This window comes from Chiloscyllium plagiosum, unplaced genomic scaffold (assembly GCF_037043375.1).
Source record: "Chiloscyllium plagiosum isolate Xiang-an unplaced genomic scaffold, Cpla_swu_hap1 HiC_scaffold_13, whole genome shotgun sequence".
Taxonomy (NCBI): Eukaryota; Metazoa; Chordata; class Chondrichthyes; order Orectolobiformes; family Hemiscylliidae; genus Chiloscyllium; species Chiloscyllium plagiosum.
In genome coordinates this window covers 119686047-119695398 of record NW_028270151.1, presented here as the reverse complement: position 1 = coordinate 119695398, position 9352 = coordinate 119686047, and positions in this window count along the sequence as shown.

Genomic DNA, 9352 nt, shown 5'->3' with positions numbered 1-9352 from the left:
GTGTGTGTGAAAGATAGGGAATCACAGAGTGTCCCGGTGTGTGTGTGATCGAATCCCAGAGAGTCCCTGAGTGTGTGTGAGAGATTGGGAATCCTAGAGAGTCCCCGGGTGTGTGTGAGAGATAGGGAATCCCAGAGTGTCCCCGAGTGTGTGTGAGAGACAGGGAATCCCAGAGATTCCCCGAGCGTGTGTGAGAGATAGGGAATCCCAGAGTGTGTGCGAGAGAAAGGGAATCCCAGAGTGTGTGTGAGAGATAGGGAATCCCCGAGTGTGTGTGAGAGATCGGGAATCCCCGAGTGTGTGTGAGAGATAGGTAATCCCTGGGTGTGTGTGAGAGATAAGGAATCCCCGCGAGTGTGTAAGAGAAAGGGAATCCCCGAGTGTGTGCGAGAGAAAGGGAAACCTCGAGTCTTGGTGAGAGTGAATCCCCGAGCCTGGGTGAGAGATAGGGAATCCCTGAGTGTGTGTGAGAGATAGGGAATCCCAGAGAGTTACTGAGCGTGTGTGAGAGGTAGGGAATCCCAGCAAGTCCCCGAGTATGTGTGAGAGATAGGGAATCCCCCAGTGTGTGTGAGATATAGGGAATCCCAGAGTGTCCCCGAGCGTGTGTGATAGAATCCCAGTGAGTCCCCGAGTGTGTGTGAGATACAGAATCCCAGAGAGTCCCCCAGTGTGTGTGAGAGATAGGGAATCCCAGAGTGTCCCCGAGTGTGTGTGATAGAATCCCAGTGAGTCCCCGAGTGTGTGTGAGATACAGAATCGCAGAGAGTCCCCCAGTGTGTGTGAGAGATAGGGAATCCCAGAGTGTCCCTGAGTGTGTGTGATAGAATCCCAGTGAGTCGCCGAGTGTGTGAGAGTGATAGGGAATCCCAGAGAGTCCCCGAGTGTGTGTGAGAGGTAGGCAATCCCAGAGTGACCCCGAGTGTGTGTGATAGATAGGGAATTCCAGAGTGTCCCCGAGTGTGTGTGAGAGACATTGAATTCCAGAGAGTTCCCGAGTATATGTGAGAGATAGGGAATCCCAGAGAGTCCCCGAGTGTGTGTGTGAGATTGGGGATCCACGAGTGTGTGTGAGAGATAGGGAATTCCAGAGAGTTCCCGAGTAAATGTGAGAGATAGGGAATTCCAGAGCACTCCCGAGTATATGTGAGAGATAGGGAATCCCAGAGTGTCCCCGAGTGTGTGTGAGAGATAGGGAATCCCAGCGGGTCCCCGAATGTGTGAGAGAAATAGGGAATCCCAGAGAGTCCCAGAGTGTGTGTGATAGAATCCCAGAGAGTCCCTGAGAGTGTGTGAGAGATTGGGAATCCCAGAGAGTTCCCGAGTGTGCGTGAGAGATAGGGAATCCCACTGAGTCCCCGAGTGTGAGAGATAGGGAATTCCCGCGTGTGTGTGAGAGATAGGGCATCCCAGAGTGTCCCCGAGTGTGTGTGAGAGATAGGGAATCCCAGAGAGTCCCCGAGTGTGTGTGTGAGATAGGGAATCCCTGAGTGTGTGCGAGAGAAAGGGAATCCCTGAGTGTGTGCGGGAGAAAGGGAATCCCTGAGTGTGTGCGGGAGAAAGGGAATCCCTGAGTGTGTGCGAGAGAAAGGGAATCCCCGAGTGTGTGAGAGAGAAAGGGAATCCCCGATTCTGGGTAAGAGATAGTGAACCCCCGAGCCTGAGTGAGAAATGGTGAATCCCAGAGTGTGTGTGAGAGATAGGGAATCCCTGGGTGTGTGTGAGAGATAGGGAATCCACGAGAGTGTGCGAGAGAAAGGGAATCCCCGAGTCTGGGTGAGAGATAGGGAATCCCAGAGTGTGTGTGAGAGATAGGGAATCCCAGAGAGTTACCGAGTGTGTGTGAGAGGAAGGGAATCCCAGCGAGTCCCCGAGTGTGTGTGAGAGATAGGGAATCCCCCAGTGTGTGTGAGATATAGGGAATCCCGGAGTGTGTGTGAGAGATAGGGAATCCCGGAGTGTGTGTGAGAGATAGGGAATCCCAGAGTATGTGTGAGAGATAGTGAATCCCAGAGTGTCCCCGAGTGTGTGTGATAGAATCCTAGTGAGTCCCCGAGTATGTGTGAGATACAGAATCCCAGAGAGTCCCCCAGTGTGTATGAGAGATAGGGAATCCCAGAGTGTCCCTGAGTGTGTGTGAGAGATTGGGAATCCCAGCGGGTCCCCGAATGTGTGAGAGAAATAGGGAATCCCAGAGAGTCCCAGAGTGTGTGTGAGAGATAGGGAATCCCAGAGAGTCCCCGAGTGTGTCTGCGAGATAGGGAATCCCAGAGAGTTCCCGAGTGTGCGTGAGAGATAGGGAATCCCACAGAGTCCCCGAGTATGAGAGATAGGGAATCCCCGCGTGTGTGTGAGAGGTAGGGAATCCCAGAATGTCTGTGAGAGAATCCCAGAGAGTCCCCGAGTGTGTGTGAGAGATAGGGAATCCCAGAGCGTCCCCGAGTGTGTGTGAGAGATAGGGAATCCCACAGTGACCCCGAGTGTGTGTGAGTGGTAGGGAATCCCAGGGTGTCCCCGAGTGTGTGTGATTGAATCCCAGAGAGTCTCGAGTGTGTGTGTGAGATAGGGAATGCCAGAGATTCCCCGAGTGTGTCTGAGAGAAAGGAAACCCCGAGTGTGTGCGAGAGAAAGGGAATCCCCGAGTGTGCGAGAGAAAGGGAATCCACGGGTCTGGTTCAGAGACAGTGAATCCCAGAGCCTGGGTGAGCGATAGTGAATCCCAGAGTGTGTGTGAGAGATAGGGAATCACAGAGTGTCCCGGTGTGTGTGTGATCGAATCCCAGAGAGTCCCTGAGTGTGTGTGAGAGATTGGGAATCCGAGAGAGTCCCCGAGTGTGTGTGAGAGATAGGGAATCCCAGAGTGTCCCCGAGTGTGTGTGAGAGACAGGGAATCCCAGAGAGTCCCCGAGCGTGTGCGAGAGAAAGGGAATCCCAGAGTGTGCGTGAGAGGTAGGGAATCCCCGAGTGTGCGTGAGAGATAGGGAATCCCCGAGTGTGTGTGAGAGATCGGGAATCCCAGAGTGTGTGTGAGAGATAGGGAATCCCCGAGTGTGTGTGAGAGATCGGGAATCCCCGAGTGTGTGTGAGAGATAGGTAATCCCTGTGTGTGTGTGAGAGATAAGGAATCCCCGAGAGTGTGTAAGAGAAAGGGAATCCCCGAGTGTGTGCGAGAGAAAGGGAAACCTCGAGTCTTGGTGAGAGATAGTGAATCCCCGAGCCTGGGTGAGAGATAGGGAATCCCTGAGTGTGTGTGAGAGATAGGGAATCCCAGAGAGTTACTGAGTGTGTGAGAGAGGTAGGGAATCCCAGCAAGTCCCCGAGTGTGTGTGAGAGATAGGGAATCCCCCAGTGTGTGTGAGATATAGGGGATCCCGGAGTGTGTCTGAGAGATAGGGAATCCCAGAGTGTGTGTGAGTGGTAGGGAATCCCAGAGTGTCCCCGAGTGTGTGTGATAGAATCCCAGTGAGTCCCCGAGTGTGTGTGAGATACAGAATCCCAGAGAGTCCCCCAGTGTGTTTGAGAGATAGGGAATCCCAGAGTGTTCCCGAGTGTGTGTGAGAGATAGGGAATTCCAGAGTGTCCCCGAGTGTGTGTGAGAAATAGGGAATCCCAGAGAGTCCCCGAGTGTGTGTGATAGAATCCTAGAGAGTCCCTGAGAGTGTGTGAGAGATTGGGAATCCTAGAGAGTCCCCGAGTGTGTGTGAGAGATAGGGAATCCCAGAGTGTCCCCGAGCGTGTGTGAGAGATAGGGAATCCCAGAGAGTCCCGGAGTGTGTTTGTGAGATCGGGAATCCCAGAGAGTTCCCGAGTGTGCGTGAGAGATTGGGAATCCCATTAAGTCCCCGAGTGTGAGAGATAGGGAATTCCCGCGCGTGTGTGAGAGATAGGGAATCCCAGAGTGTCCCTGAGTGTGTGTGAGAGATAGGGAATCCCAGAGAGTCCCCGAGTGTGTGTGAGAGATAGGGAATCCCAGAGTATGTGCGAGAGAAATGGAATCTCAGAGTGTGTGTGAGAGATAGGGAATCCCTGAGTGTGTGTGAGAGATAGGGAACCCCAGAGAGTGTGCGAGAGAAAGGGAATCCCCGAATCTGGGTGAGAGATAGTGAATCCCAGAGTGTGTGTGAGAGATAGGGAATCCCAGAGAGTTACCGAGTATATGAGAGAGGTAGGGAATCCCAACGAGTCCCCGAGTGTGTGTGAGAGATAGGGAATCCCCCAGTGTGTGAGAGATAAAGGGAATCCCGGAGTGTGTGTGAGAGATAGGGAGTCCCGGAGTGTGTGTGAGAGATAGGGAATCACAGAGTGTTCCCGAGCCTGCCTGAGAGATCGGGAATCCCAGAGTGTTCCCGAGTGTGTGTGAGATACAGGGAATCCCAGAGAGTCCCCGAGTGTGTGTGAGAGATAGGGAATCCCAGAGAGTCCCCGAGCCTGAGTGAGAAATAGTGAATCCCAGAGTGTGTGTGAGAAATAGGGAATCCCAGAGTGTGTGTGAGAAATAGGGAATCCCAGAGTGTGTGTGAGAGATAGGGAATCCCAGAGTGTGTGTGAGAGATAGGGACTCCCCGCGTGTGTGTGAGAGCAAGGGAATCCCCGAGTGTGTGTGAGAGCAAGGGAATCCCCGAGTGCGTGTGAGAGCAAGGGAATCCCCGAGTGTGTGTGAGAGAAAGGGAATCCCCGAGTGTGTGCGAGAGAAAGGGAATCCCCGAGTGTGTGCGAGAGAAAGGGAATCCCCGAGAGTGTGTGAGAGATAGGGAATCCCCGAGAGTGTGTGAGAGATAGGGAATCCCAGAGTGTGGGTGAGAGATAGGGAATCCCTGAGAGTGTGTGAGAGATAGGGAATCCCAGAGAGTTACCGAGTGTGTTTGAGAGGTAGGGAATCCCAGCGAGTCCCCGAGTGTGTGTGAGAGATAGGGAATCCCAGAGTGTCCCCGAGTGTGTGTGATAGAATCCCAGTGAGTCCCCGAGTGTGTGTGAGATACAGAATCGCAGAGAGTCCCCCAGTGTGTGTGAGAGATAGGGAATCCCAGAGTGTCCCTGAGTGTGTGTGATAGAATCCCAGTGAGTCGCCGAGTGTGTGAGAGTGAAAGGGAATCCCAGAGAGTCCCCGAGTGTGTGTGAGAGGTAGGCAATCCCAGAGTGACCCCGAGTGTGTGTGATAGATAGGGAATCCCAGAGAGTCCCCGAGTGTGTGTGTGAGATTGGGGATCCACGAGTGTGTGTGAGAGATAGGGAATTCCAGAGAGTTCCCGAGTAAACGTGAGAGATAGGGAATTCCAGAGCGTTCCCGAGTATATGTGAGAGATAGGGAATCCCAGAGTGACCCCGAGTGTGTGTGAGAGATGAGGAATCCCAGCGGGTCCCCGAATGTGTGAGAGAAATAGGGAATCCCAGAGAGTCCCAGAGTGTGTGTGATAGAATCCCAGAGAGTCCTTGAGAGTGTGTGAGAGATTGGGAATCCCAGAGAGTTCCCGAGTGTGCGTGAGAGATAGGGAATCCCACTGAGTCCCCGAGTGTGAGAGATAGGGAATTCCCGCGTGTGTGTGAGAGATAGGGCATCCCAGAGTGTCCCCGAGTGTGTGTGAGAGATAGGGAATCCCAGAGAGTCCCCGAGTGTGTGTGAGAGATAGGGAATCCCTGAGTGTGTGCGAGAGAAAGGGAATCCCTGAGTGTGTGCGAGAGAAAGGGAATCCCTGAGTGTGTTCGAGAGAAAGGGAATCCCCGAGTGTGTGAGAGAGAAAGGGAATCCCCGATTCTGGGTGAGAGATAGTGAACCCCCGAGCCTGACTGAGAAATGGTGAATCCCAGAGTGTGTGTGAGAGATAGTGAATCCCAGAGTGTGTGTGAGAGATAGGGAATCCCTGGGTGTGTGTGAGAGAAAGGGAATCCCCGAGTCTGGGTGAGAGATAGGGAATCCCAGTGTGTGTGTGAGAGATAGGGAATCCCAGAGAGTTACCGAGTGTGTGTGAGAGGAAGGGAATCCCAGCGAGTCCCCGAGTGTGTGTGAGAGATGGGGAATCCCCCAGTGTGTGTGAGATATAGGGAATCCCGGAGTGTGTGTGAGAGATAGGGAATCCCGGAGTGCGTGTGAGAGATAGGGAATCCCGGAGTGTGTGTGAGAGATAGGGAATCCCGGAGTGTGTGTGAGAGATAGTGAATCCCAGAGTGTCCCCGAGTGTGTGTGATAGAATCCTAGTGAATCCCCGAGTATGTGTGAGATACAGAATCCCAGAGAGTCCCCCGGTGTGTGTGAGAGATAGGGAATCCCAGAGTGTCCCTGAGTGTGTGTGAGAGATAGGGAATCCCAGCGGGTCCCCGAATGTGTGAGAGAAATAGGGAATCCCAGAGAGTCCCTGAGAGTGTGTGAGAGATTGGGAATCCCAGAGAGTTCCCGAGTGTGCGTGAGAGATAGGGAATCCCACTGAGTCCCTGAGTGTGAGAGATAGGGAATTCCCGCGTGTGTGTGAGAGATAGGGCATCCCAGAGTGTCCCCGAGTGTGTGTGAGAGATAGGGAATCCCTGAGTGTGTGTGAGAGATAGGGAATCCCTGAGTGTGTGCGAGAGATAGGGAATCCCTGAGTGTGTGCGAGAGAAAGGGAATCCCTGAGTTGGTGCGAGAGAATGGGAATCCCCGAGTGTGTGAGAGAAAGGGAATCCCCGATTCTGGGTGAGAGATAGTGAACCCCCGAGCCTGAGTGAGAAATGGTGAATCCCAGAGTGTGTGTGAGAGATAGTGAATCCCAGAGTGTGTGTGAGAGATAGGGAATCCCTGGGTGTGTGTGAGAGATAGGGAATCCACGAGAGTGTGCGAGAGAAAGGGAATCCCCGAGTCTGGGTGAGAGATAGGGAATCCCAGAGTGTGTGTGAGAGATAGGGAATCCCAGAGAGTTACCGAGTGTGTGTGAGAGGAAGGGAATCCCAGCGAGTCCCCGAGTGTGTGTGAGAGATAGGGAATCCCCCAGTGTGTGTGAGATATAGGGAATCCCGGAGTGTGTGAGAGATATAGGGAATCCCGGAGTGTGTGTGAGGGATAGGGAATCCCGGAGTGTGTGTGAGAGATAGATAGTGAATCCCAGAGTGTCCCCGAGTGTGTGTGATAGAATCCTAGTGAGTCCCCGAGTATGTGTGAGATACAGAATCCCAGAGAGTCCCCCAGTGTGTGTGAGAAATAGGGAATCCCAGAGTGTCCCTGAGTGTGTGTGATAGAATCCCAGAGAGTCGCCGAGTGTGTCAGAGAGATAGGGAATCCCAGAGAGTCCCCGAGTGTGTGTGAGAGATAGGCAATTCCAGAGAGTTCCCGAGTATATGTCAGAGATAGGGAATTCCAGAGCGTTCCCAAGTACATGTGAGAGATAGGGAATCCCAGAGTGTCCCCGAGTGTGTGTGAGAAATAGGGAATCCCAGAGAGTCCCCGAGTGTGTCTGAGAGATAGGGAATCCCAGAGAGTTCCCGAGTGTGCGTGAGAGATAGGGAATCCCATAGAGTCCCCGAGTATGAGAGATAGGGAAACCCAACGTGTGTGTGAGAGGTAGGGATTCCCAGAGTGTCCCCGAGTATGTGTGAGAGAATCCTAGAGAGTCCCCGAGTGTGTGTGAGAGATAGGGAATCCCAGAGAGGCCCCGGGTTTGTGTGAGAGATAGGGAATCCCATAGTGACCCCGAGTGTGTGTGAGTGGTAGGGAATCCCAGGGTGTCCCCGAGTGTGTGTGATGGAATCCCAGAGAGTCTCGAGTGTGTGTGAGAGATAGGGAATGCCAGAGAGTTACCGAGTATATGAGAGAGGTAGGGAATCCCAACGAGTCCCCGAGTGTGTGTGAGAGATAGGGAATCCCAGAGTATGTGCGAGAGAAATGGAATCTCAGAGTGTGTGTGAGAGATAGGGAATCCGAGAGAGTCCCCGAGTGTGTGTGAGAGATAGGGAATCCCAGAGTATGTGCGAGAGAAATGGAATCTCAGAGTGTGTGTGTGAGAGATAGGGAATCCCTGAGTGTGTGTGATAGATCGGGAATCCCAGAGAGTCCCCGAGTGTGTGTGTGAGATTGGGGATCCACGAGTGTGTGTGAGAGATAGGGAATTCCAGAGAGTTCCCGACTAAACGTGAGAGATAGGGAATTCCAGAGCGTTCCCGAGTATATGTGAGAGATAGGGAATCCCAGAGTGACCCCGAGTGTGTGTGAGAGATGAGGAATCCCAGCGGGTCCCCGAATGTGTGAGAGAAATAGGGAATCCCAGAGAGTCCCAGAGTGTGTGTGATAGAATCCCAGAGAGTCCTTGAGAGTGTGTGAGAGATTGGGAATCCCAGAGAGTTCCCGAGTGTGCGTGAGAGATAGGGAATCCCACTGAGTCCCCGAGTGTGAGAGATAGGGAATTCCCGCGTGTGTGTGAGAGATAGGGCATCCCAGAGTGTCCCCGAGTGTGTGTGAGAGATAGGGAATCCCAGAGAGTCCCCGAGTGTGTGTGAGAGATAGGGAATCCCTGAGTGTGTGCGAGAGAAAGGGAATCCCTGAGTGTGTGCGAGAGAAAGGGAATCCCTGAGTGTGTGCGAGAGAAAGGGAATCCCTGAGTGTGTGCGAGAGAAAGGGAATCCCCGAGTGTGTGAGAGAGAAAGGGAATCCCCGATTCTGGGTAAGAGATAGTGAACCCCCGAGCCTGAGTGAGAAATGGTGAATCCCAGAGTGTGTGTGAGAGATAGTGAATCCCAGAGTGTGTGTGAGAGATAGGGAATCCCTGGGTGTGTGTGAGAGAAAGGGAATCCCCGAGTCTGGGTGAGAGATAGGGAATCCCAGTGTGTGTGTGAGAGATAGGGAATCCCAGAGAGTTACCGAGTGTGTGTGAGAGGAAGGGAATCCCAGCGAGTCCCCGAGTGTGTGTGAGAGATGGGGAATCCCCCAGTGTGTGTGAGATATAGGGAATCCCGGAGTGTGTGTGAGAGATAGGGAATCCCGGAGTGCGTGTGAGAGATAGGGAATCCCGGAGTGTGTGTGAGAGATAGGGAATCCCGGAGTGTGTGTGAGAGATAGTGAATCCCAGAGTGTCCCCGAGTGTGTGTGATAGAATCCTAGTGAATCCCCGAGTATGTGTGAGATACAGAATCCCAGAGAGTCCCCCAGTGTGTGTGAGAGATAGGGAATCCCAGAGTGTCCCTGAGTGTGTGTGAGAGATAGGGAATCCCAGCGGGTCCCCGAATGTGTGAGAGAAATAGGGAATCCCAGAGAGTCCCTGAGAGTGTGTGAGAGATTGGGAATCCCAGAGAGTTCCCGAGTGTGCGTGAGAGATAGGGAATCCCACTGAGTCCCTGAGTGTGAGAGATAGGGAATTCCCGCGTGTGTGTGAGAGATAGGGCATCCCAGAGTGTC